We start from the raw sequence: 6,000 nt of genomic DNA on the forward strand, positions 1-6,000 counted from the left end.
ATGGAAATATTTCTCTATATAATTTTCTCCTCCCTCTCATTCTCTTAACACTTTTATTCTTGGCTCTCTGTTCCTGGATCTTTGCCCCTTTGACTCTTAGCTGAACTCTCCAGATCTTATTTTGGACTTATCTTGCTCTGCTGCCACCATGATTAGAGAAGCAGACTGAAGTACAGCTACAGCCACTGCCTCTCACCTGCCCCTCGAGTGCTTGCTCTCTCATGCAGTTCTGCTGTCCACAGGCCAGGAAATGGCTTACTCTCTCCTGCTTGCACCCTTGTCACTAGCCACTCTCTGGTGCCTACTGCCAAGCCACACTTAGCTTACCTCTGTTTTGCTTTGTCTTTGTTTGTCTCTGCCACACTTCTGCCATTCCATTCTAAGATATACAACACCTCTGCTCCATTTTGAGGTATAACACATGACTTTTCCCACAGGTACAGCTAACACTTCAGTGCCATCTTCGTTAATGGTGGTCACATGGCTGGCTGGCTGTAACTTCAGTAACTTCTTGGTTAAGGGCAGTCTTATGACCATCTGCCATCTTTGTTATGGGCAGTTCTCACCTCACTGCCTCCTTACCTTAAATATCCTGGCTTAAGGTGTCCAAAGACACTTCAGTTAAGATAAATTTGTCATATGATTTCTATCCTGCCTTGGTAAATAATAGTTTTAATGTTAATTTAAAGATTTGTAACAATAAAAAGGTTAAAGAGCACTGCCTTAAGTTAAAGATAACTGCCTTAAATATACATCTAGTTTTGTTTTTGCTCCTGGCATTACTGTTATTAATTTATAATACACTCTTTTGTTTACCAGATACAATCCAGAACAAGTAATTAAACACACACAGATTGCCTAACTCAGACATGTTCAATAGATACTAGCTCTCAATCTTGTCAGAAATCTGCTAAATGTAACATTAAATATTTAAGCTTACTATGACAGAGACTCCCAAAGCCTAACAGTGACCTCCCCCCTAAGGTCTCTGAAAAGATATGGTCACAGTGACAAAACTGCCTGGATTGTGGTATGATAGCCACTGAGAAACATCACTCCATTGCCTTGCATGCTGCCAGGGCTCAGCCTAAACTGTGGACAAATGAGGACACCTGTAGAATTAAATGTCTCATATTACCTAAGACAAGGTGAGTCATTTCTCCCACATTCCTACTTTACAGGAAAATGCTTCTCAAATCTTCTGGGCTGGATGGCCAGACTGACTCTGCCTGAGTTGTAAGACTACAGCTCCCTGAGTTGGAGACTACAGGGAACTGGGAAAACTGTTTGGGTAATAGACTATAGAGTAACCTCTAACATTGTAATTATTATATGACATCTAGATTGAAATTTAGTCTTCCCAGATTTCTGACTACATTGACAGCTAAGGTAACTATAGCTTGACAGCTAGAAAACAGACCTAGCTCTTTTCTCCAAAGTAATCCACCACCTTATGAGCTCACTAGTCAATTTGTTAACTAGTGAAGACTACCAGACCTCTTATCAAAAAGACAGGCGGGTTTTCCTAACACAGAGACTTCACAATAAAGGATACATAAGTTCAGATGTAACCTTTTACAGATATAATCTTGTTACTTCCTTATCTAAACTTAGTTTCCAGTGACATCGACTGTGGGGGAATTCGAGGGTGGGGAGGTGGGAGTGGGCGGGTGGGTGGGGGCACATCCTCATAGAAGCATGAGGTTGAGGGATGGAATAGGGGGTTCCTGGGCGGGTGTGGGGGGGTTATGGGGTAAGGGGATAACATCTGAAATGTAAATAAAATATCCAATAAAAAAAAGAAAGTATACAATCAATTCAGCTTCCATTAAATATTGTAGAAGAAACAAAAGTAACTTTAACTTGACATTTGAAAGAGACTTAACACATGTGCTAAAACCTATTTGAAATCCAGCTCCTGTCCTAACTTTGTCTCTTGCTAATAAAGAACTGCAGCTAACTTCCAAATATGTTTCTGAAAATATCCAGAACCAGTCTTCCAAATGAAGACTATTATTTCCAATATTGGATTTATTTCTAGACCAGTCCATGATTGAGTCTGAGTCTGAATAACTGATCACAATTAATAACAATACAAGAGTCATTATAACTTCTCTTTTTGATACTCTGTTCCACAAGGTCTAAAAACTTGAGGCTTTTTAAATTTAAAATATATAGGACATGATTTAAATAAACTTGTGGTGTATGGGCATGGGAACGCATATGGTATGCACTCATTGATAAGTGGATAATAGCCCAAAAACTCTCAATACCCAAGACATAACTCACAGACCACATGAAGCCAAAGAAGAAGAAAGACCAAAGTGTGGGCACTTCGGTCCTGTTTAGAAGGGAAACCTTAATCTTTAAGCATCACAAAACAGAAGTATTGAGTCATTACATTAAAAAAGATACATAGTGAATCTACCAATCAAGATGTTTTGAAATGGTAAGTGAGATTGAAGACATGTGTTCTTTAAAGGTCAGCATGTAAAGAAATGTGTGTTCAGTCAGAGACGTATGGGACCTGTGAAGGGCATAGCAAGACAGTACAGGTGAATGTGGTGACAATGATGAACTTTTGCCTCTGATCACAAGGTAAGGTGAACCCTGAATAAAAAAAAAAAAAAAAAAAAAAAAAAAAAAAAAAAAAAAACAAACCCTCAGCCTGGTGAACTTGGGGCTAGAGAAAGTCCTCCTGACTGGCTGATTGTGATTGGCTGATGTAGAGCAATTTGGGAAATGAGACACACTTGTCTCAGGGTTTTAAAAAGCTGAGAGCAAAAGACAAGATTATGGGTAAAGAGCTTGGAACTTGGCTACCGACTGGAGCAAGTTCACAACTCACAGGCTAAGAAACTCTGTTTCTCTGTCTCTCTGCCAAAGATGCGCCCATGTGGACAGTGGTCTCAGGGTAATGTTCTAAGGTGGCTTGAGTTGCTCTTGATGTCAGAAGTTGGCTGCCTGGCCATCCTACTTGTTATTCTATAGTGCCACCATAATTTGCCCTCAAGGAGCTTCAAAATGAAGATGAACCTCTGTCTTTAGCTCAGTCTATAATCTCAGTATGGCCTGTTCTTTCCTCCATTTTCACTTGTATCAATTGCTAAACCAATGCCCCATCTCCAGCACTCCCACCCATCTCCACAAATCTCCTTGCTTCAGGATTCTTGCACATGCTCCTCATGGAGCCAGAAGTGGTCATTTCTTATTTCTTCTTCTTAGACTGACTCATAGTTAATGATTTGTGATTTTAGCTTTTTTTTGTGATTTTAGCTTTAACATCATCATCCTAGAAATGAATAATGTCCAGAATTAACTAACATTATTTGGGTACCCAGTTTTTTTCCTAATAGCCATCGCCTTTATAATATTTACAGTGCTGAAATTCATATTTACAACTATAATTGGTTGCAGATGTATTGGGTTATTTTTATAACTTGGAGAAGAAAAGAATAGATTGTTTTCAGAAAAGAATGTATTTATAAAAAGTTTGGGGTACAAAGCAATGCATGAAAGTAATAAAAATAACATAATAGTACCTATGTAATAATTAAATATGAATGTCAAAGACTGGCAAGACAGACAGAGATTGTCAATAGAAGGGGAAAAGTGCTGAGAATCGTTTTAAAAAAAAAATAGAAACAAAGCTGAAGAAAGAGAAGTCCATTGTCCAGACATGCTCATCAGAGGAGGCAGAGAGGGAGCACTCTAACTGTCGCTTCTTGCTACATCTTAGCATCATAAATGTAGAGTTCAAAACTGTCTCAAGTGTTCTGGTATTGAAGGAAAATCAAGGCACAGGGATGACACCTACATCTGTTCTGTTTCTGGAGAAAAGAGGCTACAACAGGAGACTGGTAGGTGGCGCTGGCGGTCTTCCAAAGCTGCACTTTCATTACCACATGATGCCTGTGTCCTGCCAGTGTGTGAACAGAGAGGCCCCAGGGAGGGTCCTAGCTACTGAGGCACTGCATATGTGGTCCATGTTCTGTGGTCACTCAGCCAGTGGCAAGTGGCCAGCTTCTTGGGATTGGAACCCAAAAGAGACCAGTGTGACTTCACAAGAGGCTTACACTGAGAAGAGAGAGGACACTTGCCTGGAGAATGGATTTACTTCTCATTGGAAAATAATTTTGATCCCTTTAAAACCTAAACTCAAGGAATTTATCATATATTATGTGGAAAAATTAATCAGATAAATGAAACATCTTGAGCGTTAAGTAGAAGAAAGATGTTAGTCATAAAGCCCATGTAAAACTTTGTAAGTTAAATATTCTACCACCTTACATCCATTAATACACCTGCCTTTAAAGAAAAATGAAATAAAATAACATACAGGGGCAAGAGAATAGAAAAATCAGAACTTTTGTTTACTGTTGGAGGAAAAAAAATGATATAGCCCTTAACCATATGATGTCATAATATTACTAGCTATACTTCTAAAATAATTAAATGCAGAAACTTAACAGAGATCTTAATACACATACATGCACACACATGTACCACAGTCACCACCACCACCTATAACAACAGCAATAACAGGGACAACAACAACTTTATTCACAATAACTCAAAGATATAAGCACTGGGTGTTTATTATAAAACAAATGGAGAAATAAATTTTACAGTTTACAGTCCTGAGTATTATTTCATCTACAAAGGAAGAAAATGTTGGAATCCTGACAATAATCATACAACATGAGGTATTTGGAGGACTAATTAAAATAAGCCAATAACAGAACACAGATTATATCATCTCATTTATTACAAATGTGTAGATGAATCAAATGTCTAGAAACAGAAAGATGATAACACCAACAGCTGAGAGATGGGAGGAAAGAGAGTTAAGGTTCGAGGGTATTGTACTAATTGCTTTTCTATGGTTGTGATAAGACACCATGACCAAAGGCAGTTTATGAAAAAGAGAGTGTATTTTGACTTATGCTTTCAGAAGGATAAAAGTCCATCATGGCAGGAAGGCATGGCAATGACCAGCAAGCACGAAGGCAAAAACAGAAAGCCGAATGCCTACATCTTAAGCACAAGATGAAAGAGAGAAAACTGGAATGTCATCCAACTTTGCATCTCAAAGCCCTCACATAGTGACCTACTTCCTGTACCAAGTCTGAACTACATAAACCTCTCCAAATAATGTTATCAATTGGGTACCAAGTATACAATGGCCAAGACTGTAGAAAACATTTGTAATTCAAGACACCACAGATGAGAATTTCATTTTTTGCAAGGCAAAATGTTTGGTGTACAAATAGTGCAGATGGTAACACACACAACTATGTAAATGCTTTTAATGTCAGTGAAATGTATGTTCCAAAATAAATAAAATGCTGTTAGTGGGAGCTCTCTGAAGAAACAGAGCCAATTGTGTGAATGTGTAAACGGAGAGATTAGGTCATGGGGGTCAAACCCTAAGATCTGAAGTTGACAAGTTGGAAGACTGATAGTGTAAATTTCAACCCAAAGGCTAAAGGCTTCAGACTAAAGAAAAGCCAAAGTTTCCATTCCTATGCCACCAGGCAGACAGAATTCTATTATTGGAAAGCAGGGGACACCTTGTGTTCTGTTCTGCCCTTCGACTGATTAAATGAGGCCTGCCCACACCAAGAAGGGACATAAATTTCTCTCATTATTAATTAAAATGTCAATCTCATCCAGAAACACCATCATAGAAACATAGATCAAATATGTGAACCTTACTTGACACTGTCAAGTTGACACACAAAGTTAACTGTCACAAACAGAAATTTCGGTTATATGTATTGTATCACAATTAAAAATTGTTATTTTAAAAATAAGTGAAACTCCTAGAAGAAATAGAAACCTACCAAAAGACAGGACAAAAGAAAATATCCCATAACAGAAAGGATAAGAGACAAACGTGATTTTATGTTTAGAGTTTACTAAATATGCAATGACCATATAATAGTTATTTTGCTCCATTTTCCTCAATGACATATTTTCTAGTTTTGTTTTTGTTGC

The sequence above is a fragment of the Arvicanthis niloticus genome, chromosome 7, assembly GCF_011762505.2.
Source record: "Arvicanthis niloticus isolate mArvNil1 chromosome 7, mArvNil1.pat.X, whole genome shotgun sequence".
NCBI lineage: Eukaryota > Metazoa > Chordata > Mammalia > Rodentia > Muridae > Arvicanthis > Arvicanthis niloticus.